At 42.3% G+C, this 19,104-nt stretch overlaps 1 protein-coding gene and 1 pseudogene across 18 annotated transcripts in view; one reads left to right on the top strand and one right to left on the bottom strand.

The window, feature by feature from the left end:
- HUWE1 (HECT, UBA and WWE domain containing E3 ubiquitin protein ligase 1) overlaps nt 1-9,832 on the bottom strand; it is a 168,051-nt gene extending 158,219 nt beyond the window's left edge. For 12 of the 18 annotated variants that reach the window (XM_088834058.1, XM_055437963.2, XM_088834067.1 and 9 more), the window contains exons 1-2: nt 7,064-7,242; nt 2,960-3,096 (exon numbers count right to left, since the gene is read on the bottom strand). The gene's annotated coding sequence lies outside the window, so the exon portion shown is untranslated. Of the gene's footprint in view, nt 1-2,959; nt 3,097-6,875; nt 6,988-7,063; nt 7,243-9,306; nt 9,326-9,412; nt 9,514-9,709 lie in introns of those variants that run through there. The other 6 variants (XM_088834059.1, XM_088834063.1, XM_088834061.1 and 3 more) reach the window with 6 other exon arrangements.
- A 175-nt stretch (nt 9,833-10,007) lies between these two features.
- Nucleotides 10,008-15,581, top strand: LOC129563877 (serine/threonine-protein kinase ICK pseudogene; annotated as a pseudogene).
- The last annotated feature ends 3,523 nt before the right edge of the window (nt 15,582-19,104 follow it).

Below are 19,104 nucleotides of genomic sequence, written 5' to 3'. Positions count from 1 at the left end.
AAGGAGAAACTGCTTCCTTTCATCATCTAAGATGATACAATCAGAATCTTGGAGCTGAAAAACAATTTTCTTATTCACCTAGTCCAGTCAGCAATCCAAACTAAATCAATCTACAATATCAATCTCCATTTAAAGAGACATTAATAAGAAGCTGAAAGAAATTCCAGTTTTCTGTAAAATCACATTCTAGAACCAACCCATGTCACCACTGCCAACTTTTTAGAACTAAAGTTGAAACTACTCACGTTAACAGCCCAAAGAAAACCTACAGTTGTTTTTTACTCAGAGAGAACCACTCCTTCACTAACTAAAAGTGTTTCTATAACCAAGCTGGTCAACAAGTACATCAAGTTTTAGCAACTCAACCTCTATGACACATCAAATGAGAGGGCTTCCAAAGAATCTTCTGAGCTGAGTTATCCCTGGCATTAACATAGAAACATCTGGCAACCAGTCATTGAGGAAACGAGTCAGAGAACAATATAGCAAAACACCCAATTGCTTGTGACTATCAACTTTACAGATAGTGAGATCATTGTAAAGTAGCCAAATATTGTTACAATTACATATCAGATTTTAACAATTTAATCAAACTTCGAGAGGTAACATGTAATGTGAAGGGCAAATGTTTTCAAAGCAGCCAATTTTAGCATTTCAGAAATACTTTGAATCCATGGTTGAAAAACACAACAAAAGGAGGTAAAAGAAACAGAATTTCTATTGTAAACTTGTAACTCTGGAAACAATTCAAATATCTAAATGCCTACTGTGTGCAAAGCTCTGTCCACAAAATCTAGTTATCCTAGTTTCACAAACTCAGGATTAGAAGGTTTAAGGGATATTGTTCAAACTTCCTAGCTACAGAAAACTCAGAACAAGGGTAAATATTTAATCACTATATACAATGTGCTCAAATTATTTTGTTGAACAAATGGATTTCACTGTAATTCCCAAAAAATCACTTCTTTAATACTTAGTCAATTTACAACTAAGGATTTGATTTCTCCATTAATGAACAAAGAACCAAAAAGCCTGAACTCATGAACCACAGCACTGGTGATTCACAATTATATTTCATCTCAATCAATATCTCAGAAAACCTTTTCTGTCCCTTCAACTTGTAACCGCACACCCAGGGCAGATTCATGTCAATGTATGGCAAAACCAATACAATAATGTAAAGTAATTAGCTTCCAATTAAAATAAACAAATTAAATAAATAAACTGAAAAAAAAAAAAAAAGGTAAGCACAAGCGGCTTTGCTCTTCCCCGACTTGTGCTTAAGTCAAAGGCTGGCTGGACACAATCTAGCTTCCATTCCATTCCAAGTTCCATTCTCAGGTTTTGACCATGGAAGGGACATTGGTAGATTTTATGATGGCCAATGCTGAACAAGGAACGACATGAACAGTTTAAAGGCCTCTATGCTGGGGGAACAGCATTACCAGAAGGAATAAAATGAAAAAAACAACAGAAAACTACAGCTGTGTAAATAGCTGAAAAATCAGGATGTTAGTAGAAGCCCTCAAAAATCGTTTAGTATTGCCACTTCCAAAACTATTATAGCCAGAGGAACTCATTACTAAGTCTTAATAGCTTAGACGTTATGGGTCAGAGCAGCTGAGGTACTAACATCAAAGTAATAAGAAGCAACATTATAAGATAGTATACAGATAACTAAACCACCCAAGGAAATTGAAACCATGATGAAAAACCCTAAAGGCACAATCAGGTCATTATCTAGGAAACACTATCTTCTTCCACAAGGAGGCCTACTTTTAACATGGAGCAGAAAGCAGGGCCAAGACATGGAACTGAAGTCAGATATCAATTAAATCAGACTCTGCCACAGAAAAAGGAATCCATGACTAGTTATTTTGGGATAGTGCCTAGGCCAGCAGTATCAACTCCAACTAGGATACAGGAGATTACTGCCATTGTTCCATTATAATGGGGTCCTCCAGGGTCTTTAACCTAGGAAGAATGGGTCAGATGCCACCGAGGATGTAATCACCAAATATGGTGGGAAACTCTACAGGACAATTTCTTCAACAAATAAATGGGAAGAAAAAGAACAGGGAGGGAATATGCAGACTAAAATAGATTTCAGAGATATATCAATCATCGTTTGTGACAAAAGGACTTTCTTTGGATCCTGATTCAAACAAACTAAAATTTGAACACTAGCTTCATATTTGACATTTTAGAAAATCAGGTAACTTTTTGAGTTGTGGTAATGCTTTTGAAATTAGGTTTAAAAGAGCCTTTTATGTTTTAAATACAGTCCATGGAAGTCTCCAGGCCAGAATACTGGAATGGGTAGTCTTTCCCTTCTCTAGGGGATCTTCCCAACCCAGGGATTGAACCCAGGTCTCCCACATTGCAGGCAGGTTCTTTACCAGCTGAGCCACAAGGGAAGCCCAAGAATACTGGAGTGGGTAGCCCAATCCCTTCTGTAGCTACCAACTGAGCTATCAGTGAAGCCCTTAAATACAAATATTTTGCAAATAAAAAGAAAACAACAGCAGGGGTTTACTTCAAAGTAATCTAGGGGACAGGCAGTAAGGGGCTGCAGTGGGTAGAAGTATAGATGAAAACGAATGGCTGCAAGTTGGTAACTGTTAAAGCCAGTAATGGGTACAGAGGAGGATCATTATCTAGTTTTTCTATGTTCGAAAAATCCCAAAAAGAATTGGTTAGAATGTAATAACCTGCAATTTTATTTTTGAATGATGCTTAGGGTGATTTAAAAAAATCATTTAGATAGAATTCATTTAAACTTTAATTTAGTAGTGAGCTCCACTTAAACACAAGAAATAGCCAGTAGTACCACATCAGATCCAGACAATGGAAGAAACCAAAGTAGCTCAATTACAGAATGGAAACACATACACCCCAACCATCTCCATTCCAGGAAATAAAACACAAACACTACCCACAAAGATCCACAAAAACTAACCTAAAATCACAGCCAATCATACTCATCCTGGTGGGAAATCCCAACACTGCTCCAACAGCTTCCTGAACCTTCCTGACCAAGTTGGTCTGCTGGTTCCTCTGGAGTGCTAACCAACTCAGGTCAGACTACCGGAGGACCTACAAAAAAAAAAAAAAAAAACGGGGAGAGATACACAACATTTATTAGGGTGTGGGGAGCTAACCATTATATCAATGTTCAAACACAATCACAGTTATTACCTCTTAAGCAACAGCTCTCACACATCAAGTTGCATTGTTTTTGGAACTGCTTTGAGGAGCAACAATTCAGAACCAAAGTTAAAGCAATTCTTCTAATCTGGCATTTAGACGGTACCCCTGAAAACTACTCTCAATTCAAATGAAAGCACAGGGGATACTGATTATTTTATAGACAATTTTCTATCTTTGCTGAGAACTGACATTAACACAATTTTAAACTTTTTGTGAAAAGCATTGAACACATAAATTATTTTTCACCTTCATACATGCTTTTTGGCCATACTGGGAGACAAATGATAAACACCCTGGAAACTCAGGTTGAACTTTGTCACTGAATGTTAAACAAAGTTTTTAACTGGTATTGCCACTCCTTCCTCTCTTCTCAGAGATCAACCTAGAATAAATTAAATCTTTTAGGTCACACCTAGATTATCATTCCCATATTTATTCTAGTTCTGAATGACAAAAGTAAAATTGAGGTTTAATTTCTGATCACTGCTAGACCCACTGTGTGAGAAAGTCGCTCAGTTGTATCCAACTCTTTGTGACCCCATGAACTATACATACAGCCCATGAAATTCTCCAGGCCAGAATACTGGAGTGGGTAGCTTTTCCCTTCTTCCAGGGGAGCTTCCCAACCCAGGGATTGACCCCAGGTCTCCCACATTGCAGGCGGGTTCTTTACCAGCTGAGCCACAAGGGAAGCCCAAGAATACTGGAGTGGGTAGCCTATCCCTTCTCCAGTGGATCTTCCCAACCCAGGAATCGAATGGGGGTCTCCTACATGGCAGGTGAATTCTTTACCAACTGAGCTATCAGGGAAGTCCCAGACCCAATGTGAAGAACAATGGGTTCTTCACATTCTTGTCCTCCAGTGAAAAAGGGGGAAAATTATATGACTTCCAAAGCACTTCAAACTAAATAAAGCACACACTAAAGTGCAAAACCAGTGTCTGTGTATAGTTAATTACCAGATGGTTACCTATGGTAAAATTTTAATACTATGTAAACTCTTCACCATCATATTTCTAACCCCATTATCCATCCAAGGTAATTAGTAAAAAGCACTCATTTTAATACTGGACTAGTTAAAATATTAAAAGTAAGGAAAACTACATCCAAACTGAATATAGTCACTTATATTTAGTGTTGGAAAATATAATCCAGCAAACACAGACAGGAGGTAGTGTATTAAAGAAATGTCAGCAATTCACTTTGGAAAAGAAGCTTGGTACCCCAAACTTTTCTAAACCCTCTCAGATAGGAATTATCCTGCTCGGGTAAGGTCAAATAACAGATCCCTACTCTGATAAGGGAATGGCAACCCACTCCAGTATTCTTGCCTGGTGAATCCCATGGACAAAAGAGCCTGGCAGGCTACAGTCCACGGGTCACAAGATTAGGACACGACTTAGTGACTAAACCACCACCACCACTCTAATCTGAGGGACCAAAGAAAGGAGGTAGGGGAAAAGCATTTGAACACTTAAAAACTAGCTAGCAGAAGTTCCCTGTTACTATGAAAAGTACAGCACCAAATTTCATTACTTTCATAGGGTGAATGACAGGACAGACTACCTTTGAAGGAATGCAAGAAGGGAGTAGGCAAGGGATGAAACATCCCTTCCAAAAGGTAGAACACTTGGGTGTGGTTCTTGACAGGAACATTATGGCTGGTGGTCACTCCAGGATAGTGATTCTGCACTAAAATTCCTAGACTAGAAGGTCAACATAAGTGGAAATCACATTCAAACATAATAAGCCATTGGAGATAAAAAGCTTGGCCTGTAAGGAGGGAAAAATACACAAAAATGATAGGACTGGCCTAGCAATATACCAAAAAGTAACAGTTCCAGAAATATACTAAATTAACAGTTCTTTAACTGTTTCTTTAAACAAAAGCCTCTTCTTTCCCAGGTCATAAAACTACCATATGACACAGATGCATCTGCCAACGTATTCTTACACCAAGAAAAAATAACCACAATTTACTGTATACCTATCATAATCCAGGCATTTTATAAGTTGTTTAATTCTAGCAACAATTAAGAGCTACTTTGGAGAAGGACATGGCAACCCACTCCAGTGTTCTTGCCTGGAGAATCCCAGGGACAGGGGAGCCTGGTGGGCTGCCGTCAATGGGGTCGCACAGAGTCGGACACGACTGAAGTGACTTAGCAGCAGCAGCAGCATCCCCATGATACACATGAAAAACTGAGAATCTGAAAAGTAATTTCCCCAAGGTCACAAAGTTTGATGTGAACCCAAATCATACCAGGCTGCTTCCCTTGAGTGGGGAATGTTGCTATCTCCTCAATACAGGCAACACTGGGGCTAAAAGAAAACAATGTTGGACATGTAATCTAAATAGGAAACAAATGATAGGGAATTGTCTACAGTAACTGTGGAATGGGATGGGAGTAGAATGGGGCAATGATTGTCAAGAGATAATCTATCAAAGTTATTTTATTTTCTAGCACATGGAGGTGGGTAAATGCTGTGGAGCCTAACAAGAGGCTACTTTCTCTCTAGGGGATTCAGCTCCCAGGAAAACAGCATGGGGTGAGGTGTGGAAATAGAAGGATTAAGAAATCCTTAATGATTACATGAGAAACATGTAAGAGGTGGTTAGCAGCAAAGAGATGTCCAGACCAAAAGGCCACAGGAACTCAAGAGCAAGGCAGGGAAAAGAGGTGGTTCCCAAGTTTGCAAAGGGGATGGAGGCTGAGAAAGAAGGGCAAAAAGTTGGTTTACTGGAGGGTTATTCTCTACAGTCTCTTTAAAAGTTTTCTTTTCCTTTTTTTGAGGGGAGTGTTATGATGAGGGGGGGGGGTCTAACAGGCCCGAAAACTAAGAGATCACGAAGACAGCAATGATCCAACCATCAACCCAATTCATTGTTCCACCTAAGCATGGTTGAGCGGCAGAGTTGGGAGAAATGAGTGCCCTGTGCTCCGATCAGGGTCATACAAACGTGAAAGCTACTATGACTCTATCCACAAAGATGGAATAAATACAGGGAACAGGAAAGGGTCTCTGGTCAACGTCTGTGTCAAGGGAACCGATGGAAGGGGGAGGACGGGACAGGTTAGGGGACCTGGGCTAAGTCCTGCCTTATCAGGACCGGGGAGGGGGTGACAGGGAAAAGCTTTGACTTTCCCTCTTAAATACGAGCCTCAAATATCCATATAGAAGAGAAAAATTCAATGGGACGGTGCAATTAGGGGAGAATACATCAGAGGCATCAAAGCTTGACCTCCCATACCTTAGTTCAAAGACCATGGGGGTTGAGGAAGTAGAGCTTACCTCAAGTAAAAGTAGAGGATTCATTTGTCCCCCCTCTTCCGAAGGAGCGGAAAATCGGGCCCACAAAAAGGTAGTGGGAGGAAACAAATAGTCGTTGGATGGTCCCCTCTCCCTCACTGCCCAATCTAACTCCCAACCTTACTCCCCAACGAACTCTAGGACTCCTGCCCCCCATCATTCCCAACCCGCCCACTGCGGCGGCGACAACGGAGGCGTTGACCGATTGGTGGGGTAAAGGCGGGCCCACACGCGGCTGAGGCCCGGGAAATGGTGACGCCTCAACCTACTAGAGAAGGGGTAGTCTTCGCCTTAGGTTCGGCTTATTGGCACCTCGGCTTTTCGCCAATCGTCACCTGCTTAACATCGGGTACCTGACAAGCGTCACAAACGCCGAGAGCCAAGTCCTCACTCCCGGGTTCTGGCCGGACAGACATCAGCTTCCGCCGCCATCTTAACAGCAGGCAGACCGACCCTAGTCACTGCCCCCCCCACGCCGAGCCACCTCCGCCACCGCCAACGGATCCCACGAGGACGTAACCCCGCTCCCGCGAGAACTCACCGGCTAGGTACAGCACGAGCCGAAGACGCTGCCGCCGCCTCCGCGGCTACTGCAGTCTGCGGCCGAACCGGGGCCGCCTCCGCGCGATCCCGCGATAACCTCAACCCGACGGGAACAGCCTGAGCCCAGCCCTTCCCAGACCCCTCCTCCCACCAAAGCTGAAATCGCTACGGCGCGGCTCTCACCCTACGCGAAGCAAAAAGCAAATGACGCACAACCGCACGAAGAACCGAGGGGCGGAGCCAACCTGCCGCCGCCGTCTCCCGCATGCGTCTTAAGAACTATCGCGATAGTACGTTTCTATCTCTGCGAGACCTTCGAATTCACCGCAGGATGCTGCCCGCGCCTCGCCTTTAGGAAACACGAGATCTCGCGAGACTTAGGGAACGCTCCTAAAAAGGAGAGAGGCGGAGCTCCATGAAAATGACTGAGAGTTTTCAGGGGAAGGGAGGAACCTCCCGTCCTGCAGGGATCTCGCCTACCACGAGGTTTCCGACCCACTGCGGAGCTGGCTGCCAAACCTCGCGATGACACAGCTCAGCGCCAAATCTCGGCCATGTCCTGAAAACTGCCTCCGCCCCCGATCTAAGGTGTCTAGAGCCTAGTGCTTCAGGAAAATTTAAAAAGTCAACCTGTTTATTCTCACGCTTCCGAGCAGAGCTGTACCAATTACCAACTCCATTCTGGAAGAGGAGCAATAGATCTATTGTTACCTGCCTCCACGAATCACATATTATTTTGGACTAACATAAAAGACGTTCAATCTCACAATAAGCACGCAAATGCAAATGCAAACAATGACATAACATTTTTTGCCCATTAGATAAGAAAAAAAAAATTTAAGACAGATAATATTCAGACTCTTTCCCTCGCCGCACTGCAGGCTACTGAATCCATCTTAATCTAACTAAAAGCTCATATCGTTAGTTCTAGCTCCAAAGCCACAAATTTTAACTCCAGAGGCTTTACCTTGGCATAGCCAAAAGATCCAATAAAGTGCTTTTCTCCAAACAAAGAGGTCTGCCCTCTTTGGAAAATTCAAGCTTCCAAGGGGGAGTTGGCGGGGAGTGGGGGGGGGGGCGGGAGAGTGCGTGCTTGAAGCTTTTAATATGGCAGTTTTTCCACGTCAAGCCAACAATGTCTCTCCAATAAATCTTGGAATCCAATTTGGCTCGATTTGTGGGCTTTCCTATTGTTAATATATTATTCTGTCTATTCTAACTTATATACTGTTTCTTTAGAATACATTTTAACAGCTGGTAGTACAAATACCCCATCCTTATCTTTAAAATATTTTCTCGGTTATTCTTAGCCATCTTTTTTTCCGGATGAACTTTAGAATCATATTAAATTCCAAACACTTCGTGTATTTATTGAAATTGCATGAATCGTATAAATCAACACAGGAAAAAAGGACATCACTACAAAACTGAGCCTTCTTATCCAGACGCATGGTATTCCCTTTTCCATGTATGCAAATGTTCTTTTATTACATTCCTCAATAAAGTTTTGTAGTTTACTTCTAGGTATTTTTATTCGTTTTTCTTGCTATTGCTAATGGGCCGTGTTAAATTTCCAAAATGCTTACTGCTTAGACTATTGATATTTAGTTTTGTAATCGGATAAATAAAAATACGTTCAACTTCACTAGTAATCAGGGAAATGCAAATAAAAACAATGACACAACATTTTTTGCCCTTTAAATTAACCAAAATTACAAAGATTGATGATAATTCGTGTTGGCACAACTGTGGAAAAATGGGCACTCTCACATAACATTGAAAAGTGTAAATTAGTATAGCCTTTTGGAAAGAGACAATTTGGACAAATCTATTAAAATTCAAAATGCATATACATTTTGACCCAGCGATTACTCTTCTAAGAATTTCTCCTACAAAAATACTCATACATGAAATATATGTACACACACACACAAGCCCATTCATTATAGCATTGCTTGTAATAGCCCCTTCCCTCCCCCAAAAGGGAAACAAGCCAATGTACATCAATCGGGAAATGGTTAAATAAACTGTAGTACAATCATACAATGCAGCTGTTTATAAATGAGGTAAATTTAAATTCCCTGATATAGGAAGATCTACAAGACATATTGTTAAGTTTTTAAGAAGCAATTAGCCGAAATGAATATGTGTGTGTGTGTGTGTGTAGTGCCATTTAGATACCAAAACCTACATGTACGACGCCTAGTAGTTACCCGCGAAGCCTGCCTGCTAGCCCCTCACCTTCCCCCTCCTCTGAGGCCGCCTTCCTCGAACCCCTGGGAGAAATGCCGAAGACCCGGTCTTTACTCCCTCTCTAGGGCCACTTGGCCACGACTAATGCCGGTACCTCGCATCCCCACTGTCGGCCACTCTCTCGCCGCACTGCCGGCCGCTGCCAGGCTGCCCCCAAGGATGCGGTGAGCTCTCACCACTGGCGCCGGCCGAGGCCTGGGGGAGGGGAGAGAAGGCGGGGTTGAGGGAGGGCTGAGGCAGGCCGCCGGGCCCCTTCACCAGTCTCTCCCAGGCTCCCCGAGGCCGCCACCTCCGCTCTTCGGCGCAGGGTCCCGTGGGAACAACCCCAGCTAGAAGCCGAGGACTGCCGCGAGAGCAGAGCCCGCCCCCCAACCCGGAGGAAGATGCTCACCTCCGCGGCACTAGCTCCGCGGGGCCCGCAGGAGCGTGCCGAGTCCGCGGCCCTGTTTCAGACCTGCTCCCCTCGCTTACCCTCCGCGGAAAACCTCCCCCTCCGCCTCTCCTCACACTCGGTCTGAGGCTCCTCCCCCAGCTCGAGAAACCCCGCCTCTGCCCCTTGGGAGGGCGCTCCCTCAGCGGTGAAACCGGGTGCCTTGGTGGCGATAGCGCCTGAGCTACTCCAGGCGCTGCAAACCCAACCATAAAGAATAGTAGGGTCGCTAAGGAATTTGGATTTGATTCGAGGTACGATGGAAACCGCTGAAGGGTGACGTGATTTGATTTGACTAATGTTTTAAAATTAATCTCTCCAGCTGCCTAGCGAAGAACGGGGGGCGAGAGGGTAAGAGGGGACACAGTGTGGAGGGCGCCTACCACAGCGAGTTTACACGGGTAAACTCTTAGAACACTTACTTCAGGAACGTAGTGAGTCCTCAAAAAAATTCTCTTTTTCTCCTTGGTGTTATTTGGAGTGAGAGTGCAATTGGCAAAGAGCTTATAGAGGATCTACATCTGTGAATGCATAGGAATAAAAAGGATCAGGTAGGAGTTACCTCTGTTAACCGTGCTTTTTCTGGGGTACAGAATAAAATTGAAAAGAGAGAAGGGAGCTTTGACTCGAAACTCTAGATACTCCTGTAAGGTTTGAATTTTTAACTAAAAGCATGTATTAACTCAGTACTTTATAGAGACAAAAGCACTATCTGAGGTACTCTTTTTAAAATTTAAAATTTTTAATTTATTTTAAATTGGAGTATAATTGCTTTACAATGTTGTGTTGGTTTCTGCTGTACAACAGGAATCGGCCATAAGTAGACATATATCCCTTCCCTCTTGCTTCCCTCCCACCCCCCCACAAGTATTCTTGAGACATAGAGGAAATAAAAACTGTATTTTTACCCTCTCGTCCCAATTCCAACCCTCCAGAGCAGTGGTTCATGCCCCAAACTGAGAATCTGATGAATGTATCCACTGCCTGCCAAATATATATATTTAGACATAAACTTTTGTGTATAATCTCAGCATTATGGAGGCCCTTTTGAGATAGACTGACCTATTAAATATACTCACAATGCTATTTTAACGAGTGGCTGTTATTCCATTGTAATGCTAATTATTTATTTAAGCAAGACTCAATGTTTGTGGCTTTTTTAATTTAAGAAATACAAACATGAAATTTGATGGAATTAAATATTTGCATATTTCTGAGACTTTTCTTAAGGAGAGATTTGTAGTTAGGATCCCACCAGAAATATATAAGAATTCCAGTTTATTCAAATATTTCCATACTCTCACCAATATTACCATTATAGTTTTCAAAAAGCCTTTTAATAGGGACTTTGATTTTAAAATTTTTATTTATCTATTTATTTTTGGCTGTGTTGGGTCTTATGCACTGACTTTATCTAGTTGAGACAAGCCAGAGCTACTCATTACAGTGCATAGGCTTCTTACTGTGGTGGCTTCTCTTGCTGTGAAGCACAGGCTCTAGGCACTCTGGGCTTCAGTAGTTGCAGCTCCGGGGCTCTAGAGGATGGGCTTAGTTGCTCCTTGGCATGTGGAATCTTCCTGGACCAGGGGTTGAATCTGTGTCCCCTGCATTGGCAGGCAGATTCTTTTCAACTGAGCCACATTGCGTGCTCCTGCTCAGTCGCTCTCAGTCGGGTCCAACTCCCCGACCCCATGCACTATAGCCGGCTAAGCTCCTCTGTCCATGGAATTTTTCAGGCCAGGGACTTTGATTTTAATTCCAATCTCTCACAGCATCTACATTAATTCTGATAATCCATTGTCTCTACTCTTAATTCTAACCCTTACATTTCTATTGTTAATTCCTAGGCCCCACAAAGTCTAGTTCCCCAACTCCTAATTCTAAAATCCCACATACCTAACAACTCTAGCTTTAATTTTAGTCTGGAGCCCCCTTTAGTTCTCTTGCCAACTCCACTCCTTTTACAGTCCTAATTTGAACTAACATCTACACACACACACACATACACACACACCTCTTGTTTCTATTTTTTAAATTGTAGACTATTCAGAAATTATATGAAAGCATAAAAAAGATCCAACCCAGGACTGAACCCACATCTCCTACGTCTCTAGCATTGGCAGGCGGATTCTTTACCACTGAATCACCTGGGAAGCCCCTATGCATTATATATATATATATATTTTTTTTCTAATTAAAAATATCATAGCATGTTATTGATAACCTAGTGAATATTTGTCATGTCATAAAATGTTTGTAACATAATTTTAATGGCAACATGAAGCATTCCTTTCTTTAATTTGTAGTTAGCTTTTTGTTCTTTTTCCATTTTAAAAATGTTTGCCTGATTCAAAGAGATCCAACCAGTCCATTCTAAAGAAGATCAGTCCTGCGGCCGCTCTTCCCCGGAGCCAATGAGATCGACACCATCTTCAAAATCTGCCAAGTACTGGGGACACCCCAAAAGACTGACTGGCCTGAAGGCTACCAACTGTCAAGTGCAATGAACTTCCGCTGGTCCCAGTGTGTGCCCAATAACTTGAAGACCCTCATTCCAAATGCCAGCAGCGAAGCAGTTCAGCTCCTGAGAGACATGCTACAGTGGGATCCCAAGAAACAGCCAACAGCTAGTCAGGCTCTTCGATATCCTTACTTCCAGGTGGGGCACCCCCTGGACAGCACCACGCACAGCCTCCAGGAGTCAGGAAGATCTCAGAAGGACGTTCTGGAAAAGGCAGCCGCACCACCTCACATAAAGCCGGTCCCTCCTGTCCAGCCCCCAGCCAAGCCACACACACGCATTTCCTCCAGACAGCATCAAGCCAGCCAGCCCCCTCAGCATCTCATGTACCCCTATAAAGCCGAGGCTCCCAGGACAGACCACCTACCAGAGGACAAGACCAGCCCTTTGCTCTTGCCGTCCAAGCATCCTCAGGCAAAAATTCTCACTGGCCTGGAGCACAAAAATGGTGAGATCTAGCCAAAGAGTAGGAGAAGGTGGGGTCTCGTTTCCAGGTCAACGAAGGATTCCAATGAGTGGGCTGACTTGGATGACTCGGACTTCAGTCCATCCTTCACCAGAACTGACCTGAAAAACAAGAAAAGACAGAGCGATGAGACGCTGTGCAGATTTGAGAGCATTCTGGACCTGAAGCCCTCGGAGCCCATGGGCACCGGAAATAGCGCCCACACCCAGACGTCCTATCCCTGGCGCGACACGCCCACCCTGAGGTCGGCGGCCAAGCAGCACTACCTGAAGCACTCTCGGTACCTGCCTGGAATAAATATAAGAAACGGTGTACTCCCGAATGCAGGCAAGGATTTTATTCCATCTAATCCATGGTCCAGTTCTGGTTTGTCTGGGAAATCTTCAGGGACTGTATCAGTGATCAGCAAAATAACTTCAGTTGGTTCCAGCTCAACAAGTTCTAGTGGACTGGCTGGAAATTATATCCCTTCCTTTCTGAAAAAAGAAATCAGTTCTGCTCTACAGAGGGTCCACTTGGCACCTATTCCCGACCCTTCCCCAGGCTATTCTTCCTTGAAGGCTGTGAGACCTCACCCTGGGCGACCGTTCTTCCACACCCAGCCTAGAAGCACTCCTGGGTTGCTGCCCTGACCTCCAGCCGCCCAGCCTGTACACGGCAGGACGGACTGGATCGCTAAGTACGCGTCTCGGCGATGACTGTCACAGAACATTTTGTAGGGGACAGTAGGACCCTGTCCCTTGGCCAGCTGGTATTCTACTTTCGGTTGGTGGAAAAGCAAACACTTTATTCTTCTGAACTGAGACATTTCAATCAATATTCTTTTTTAAAGTTTTTTTTTAATATTGATTTGAATGCAGTACTTTTTTTTGTACAAAGTTATTTTATTCTAAAACTGGGTCCCATTATTTTCTTAAACAGCAGCATTTTGTATATATGGATTATGTTTTAGCATTTTATACAGTCAACTTTGTAAGGAACTTTTTAAAGATTAATTGATTTTCCTTGGGGTTCCAGCTAATATTTTATACAGATTTTAAAAAATATAATAATATTGATGCAGTATTGCAACAGGGATGCAATTTACACCTGCGATAAAGGGTTATTTCCTCAACAAAAAAAAAAGAAGATCAGTCCTGGGTGTTCATTGGAAGGACTGATGCTAAAGCTGAAACTCCAATACTTAGGCAACCTCATGCGAAGAGTTGACTCACTGGAAAAGACTCTGATGCTGGGAGGGATTGGGGGCAGGAGGAGAAGGGGACAACAGAGAATGAGATGGCTGGATGGCATCACCGACTCGATGGACATGAATTTGAGTGAACTCCGGGAGTTGGTGATGGACAGGGAGGCCTGGTGTGCTGTGATCCATGGGGTTGCGAAGAGTCAAACAGGACTGAGCCACTGAACTGAACTGAACTGAACTGATTCCACATGAATGAATACATTGTTGCAAAACACTCAAAACAGAAACATGTAAAGTTCCTCTTATATACACATATAGAAATATTGTTTCATTTTTTACTTTTTAAAAATGTGAATGATGTTCTATTTTATGTATTATTTTAATTGCTGTATTCACTTACTAGGTCTCAAAATCTTTCCATGTCAGTATGTATAAATCGACCTCATTGTTTCACATACTGCACTGCTGCTGCTGCTGCTAAATCGCTTCAGAGGGCAGCCCACCAGGCTCCGCCGCCCCTGGGAGTCTCAGGCAAGAACACTGGAATGGGCTGCCATTTCCTTCTCCAATGCATGAAAGTGAAAAGTGAAAGTGAAGTCGCTCAGTCCTGTCCGACTCTTTGCGACCCCATGGGCCGCAGTCTACCAGGCTCCTCCATCCATGGGATTTTCCAGGCAAGAGTACTGGAGTGGGTTGCCATTGCCTTCTCCGACATACTGCACAGTAGTCCAGTAAATGAATGTACTAGAGTTATTGGTAAGTCTCGGATGGCTCAGTCAGTAAAGAATCCCCCTGCAGTGCAGGAGACAGCCTGAAATATGGTAGACCCGGGTTCATTCCCTAAGCGGGAAGATTCCCTGGAGAAGGAAATAGCAACTCACTCCAGTATTTTTGCGTGGAGAATCCCATAGACAGAGGAGCCTGGCAGGCTACAGTCCATGGATTGCAAAAGTTGGACACGACTTGGCAACTAAACCACCATCACCACACCTATTGATAGATATAAATTGTTTTCAGTCTTATACTGTTACAGTACTTTTTTTAATAGTGCTGCAGTGAAAAATGTGTACATGATTTTTCATGCATATGCTAAAATATTTCTATAAGATAAATATGAAGAAGTAAAATAGGTAGCTCAAACAGCACATTTTGGAATTTTAATAGGTAATGCCAAACTGCCATTCCAAAAGACCCAGTTTACACCTCCACCAGCAGTGAATAAGAATAACTATTTCCCTAAATTTTTATCCACGCCGGTATTAATTAATCATTTCAATGATGTACCAATGTGATGGTTGAAAAACGTCTCCTTATTTGCATTTCCCTGATTATTATTGAAGTTAAGGAATGTTTTCATATGTTTGTTGGCTCTTTGCTTGCATTATTTTGTGATTTTGCCTATTCATATCATTTATCTGTTTTCCAATTCAATTGTTTGACTTATTATTAAATTATGTAGTCTGGATATGAGTATTTATTACAAGTATTGGAAGTTTTTTTTTTAATTAGAGGATAATTGCTTTTCAATGTTGTGTTGGTTTCTGCTGTACAACAATGTAAGTCAGCCATACATACTTCCCCTCCCTCTTGAATCTCCCTCCTACCCAACCCCCACCCCACGGTGCTGGAAATTTTTTTGCAGACTTTCTTTATTTTTAAACTTTGCTTTTGGGGTCTTTTGGGGTATAGATGTTTTCAATGTTGGTGTATTCAAATTTATCCATCGTTTCTATTATGGCTTTTGCATTGTAAATCTTGCATAAGAATACTTTTCTACTCCAAGATTAGAAATGTTGTTTCTATATTTCTTGTAATATTTTATAATTTAATAGATTTAACTCTAATTTGGGGGAATTTTTTTGGTAAATATTTTTCTCAGTTATATGTTCTAACAATGGTATGCTTCATAGGTGAATATCATTTCACTGTAATACTAATTACTTATTAGTATTTTTTCATAGGGCCCTAAGCATTGATTGATATTTCTCCCAGCAATCTTGATTCCAGCTTGTGCTTCTTCCAGCCCAGCGTTCCTCATGATGTACTCTGCATACAAGCTAAATAAGCAGGGTGACAGTATACAACCTTGACGTGCTCCTTTTCCTATTTGGAACCAGTCTGTTGTTCCATGTCCAGTTCTAACTGTTGCTTCCTGACCTGCATACAGGTTTCTCAAGAGGCAGGTCAGGTGGTCTGGTATTCCCATCTCTTTCAGAATGTTCCACAGTTGATTGTGATCCACACAGTCAAAGGCTTTGGCATAGTCAATGAAGCAGAAATAGATGTTTTTCTGGAACTCTCTTGCTTTCTCCAGGATCCAGCGGATGTTGGCAATTTGATCTCTGGTTCCTCTTCCTTTTCTAAAACCTGCTTGAACATCTGGAAGTTCACGGTTCCCGTATTGCTGAAGCCTGGCTTGGAGAATTTTGAACATGACTTTACTAGCGTGTGAGATGAATGAAATTGTGTGGTAGTTTGAGCATTCTTTGGCATTGCCTTTCTTTGGGATTGGAATGAAGACTGACCTTTTCCAGTCCTGTGGCCACTGCTGAGTTTTCCAAATTGGCTGGCATATTGAGTGCAGCACTTTCACAGCATAATCTTTCAAGATTTGAAATAGCTCAATTGGAATTCCATCACCTCCACTAGCTTTGTTCGTAGCGATGCTCTCTAAGGCCCACTTGACTTCACATTCCAAGATGTCTGGCTCCAGGTGAGTGATCACGCCATCCTGATTATCTTGGTCATGAAGATCTTTTTTGTACAGTTCTTCTGTGTATTCTTGTCACCTCTTCTTATTATCTTCTGCTTCTGTTAGGTCCATACCATTTCTGTCCTTTATCGAGCCCATCTTTGCATGAAAATTTCCCTTGATATCTCTAATTTTCTTGAAAAGATCTCTTGTTTTTCCTATTCTGTTGTTTTCCTCTATTTCTTTGCATTGATCGCCGAGGAAGGCTTTCTTATCTCTCCTTGCTATTCTTTGGAACTCTGCATTCAGATGCTTATATCTTTCCTTTTCTCCTTTGCTTTTCGCCTCTCTTCTTTTCACAGCTATTTGTAAGGCCTCCTCAGACAGCCATTTTGCTTTTTTGCATTTCTTTTCCAAGAAACTGCATTTCTTGGTCCCTGTCTCCTGTACAATGTCACAAACCTCCGTCCAGAGTTCATCAGGTACTCTATATATCAGATCTAGACCCCTTAAATCTATTTATTACTTCCACTGTATAATCATAAGGGATTTGATTTAGGTCATACCTGAAAGGTCTAGTGGTTCTCCCTACTTTCTTCAATTTAAGTCTGAATTTGGCAATAAGGAGTTCATGATCTGAGCCATAGTCAGCTCCTGGTCTTGTTTTTGCTAACTGTATAGAGCTTCTCCATCTTTGGCTGCAAAGAATATAATCAATCTGATTTCGGTGTTGACCATCTGGTGTTGACCACTTTCTTGATGAAAGTGAAAGAGGAGAGTGAAAAGTTTGGCTTGAAGCTCAACATTCAGAAAACAAAGATCATGGCATCTGGTCCCATCACTTCATGGGAAATAGATGGGGAAACAGTGGAAACGGTGTCAGACTTTACTTTTTTGGGCTCCAAAATCAGTGCAGATGCTGATTGCAGCCAGGAAATTAAAAGATGCTTACTCCTTGGAAGGAAAGTTATGACCAACCTAGATAGCATATTAAAAAGCAGAGACATTACTTTGCCAACAAAGGTTCGTCTAGTCAAGGCTATGGTTTTTCCTGTGGTCATATTCATGTATGGATGTGAGAGTTGGACTGTGAAGAAAGCTGATCGCCGAAGAATTGATGCTTTTGAACTGTGGTGCTGGAGAAGACTCTTGAGAGTCCCTTGGACTGCAAGGAGATCCACCCAGTCCATTCTAAAGGAGATCAATCCTGGGTGTTCATTGGAAGGACTGATGCTAAAGCTGAAACTGCAATACTTTGGCCACCTCATGCGACGAGTTGACTCACTGGAAAAGACTTTGATGCTGGGAGGGATTGGGGGTGGGAGGAGACGGGGACAACAGAGAATGAGATGGCTGGATGGCATCACCGACTCGATGGACATGAGTTTGAGTGAACTCCGGGAGTTGGTGATGGACAGGGAGGCCTGGCGTGCTGTGATTCATGGGGTCGCAAAGAGTCGAACATGACTGAGCGCATGAACCGAACTGAACTGAAGCATTGATTGAACAGATTCATTCTTTCCATCTATCAAAAACCAATATCTAAGGCTATATATAATTTTGAATATAAATTATCAGTTCAATAGTCCTAAAATCTATACCAGCATCAATACCATACTTTTTTTTTAATATTTGAATTTTAAATTATTATTTCATCTCTGCTAGGGCAAGCTCCTCTGTCTTTTCTTCCCACAGATTTCTTGGCTATTCTAGTGTATTTTCTTTTTCAGATAAATTTTTAAATTAACTGGTAAAGTTCTATAAGAATTCCTTTTGGGCTTTATGTTGAAAAAATTTATTTCATCCGATGGGCGTAGGACATTGTATTTGACAAACCAGATACTCATGTTGTTTCTAATTGTCCACTGTTAATAAGCAATTCTATAAAGGACATTTAAAAAAATCTTTCCTTACCACTATAATTATTTAACTACAATAAATTTTAGCAAGGCACAGCATATCCACATTTTGGGAGAGGTTGATAGGCATTGCTCAGTGTACTTTGAGAAAGATTTGCCAATTTATTAATACATTTCCATGAGGTGTCTGGGGTGTCATCTCCCTATCCTGCTCTATGACTGGACCGTTAATGGATTTTGAACTTTTGAAAATTTGATAAAACCCAGGTTTGATTCCTGGGTTGGGAAGATCCCCTGAACCCACTGCAGTATTCTTGCCTGGAGAATCCTATGGACAGAGGAGCCTGGCAGGCTACAGTCCATGGGGTTGCAAGAGTTGGACACAACTTAGTGACTAAACCACCACCACCATACATCATTGTTTTGTTGATGTAATGTATTTTGTATTTTTCTATTGTTGCATCATAAATTACCACAAATTTAGCCATTTAAAATAACACCTTATTGTCTCACAGTTCTGTAGGTCAGACATCCTGGTGGGCTTGGTTGAGTTCTTTGTTTAGAACCATACAATGCCAAAATCAAGGTGTCCCCAGAATTGGCTTTTATCTGGAGTTATCTGGGGGAAGAAT

This window comes from Moschus berezovskii, chromosome X (genome assembly GCF_049115385.1).
Source record: "Moschus berezovskii isolate FMDL1 chromosome X, NW_MosBer_1.0, whole genome shotgun sequence".
In the NCBI taxonomy this organism is placed as follows: Eukaryota; Metazoa; Chordata; class Mammalia; order Artiodactyla; family Moschidae; genus Moschus; species Moschus berezovskii.
Note: the sequence above shows the minus strand (reverse complement) of the source record. Positions and strands in the feature narration are given on the sequence as shown.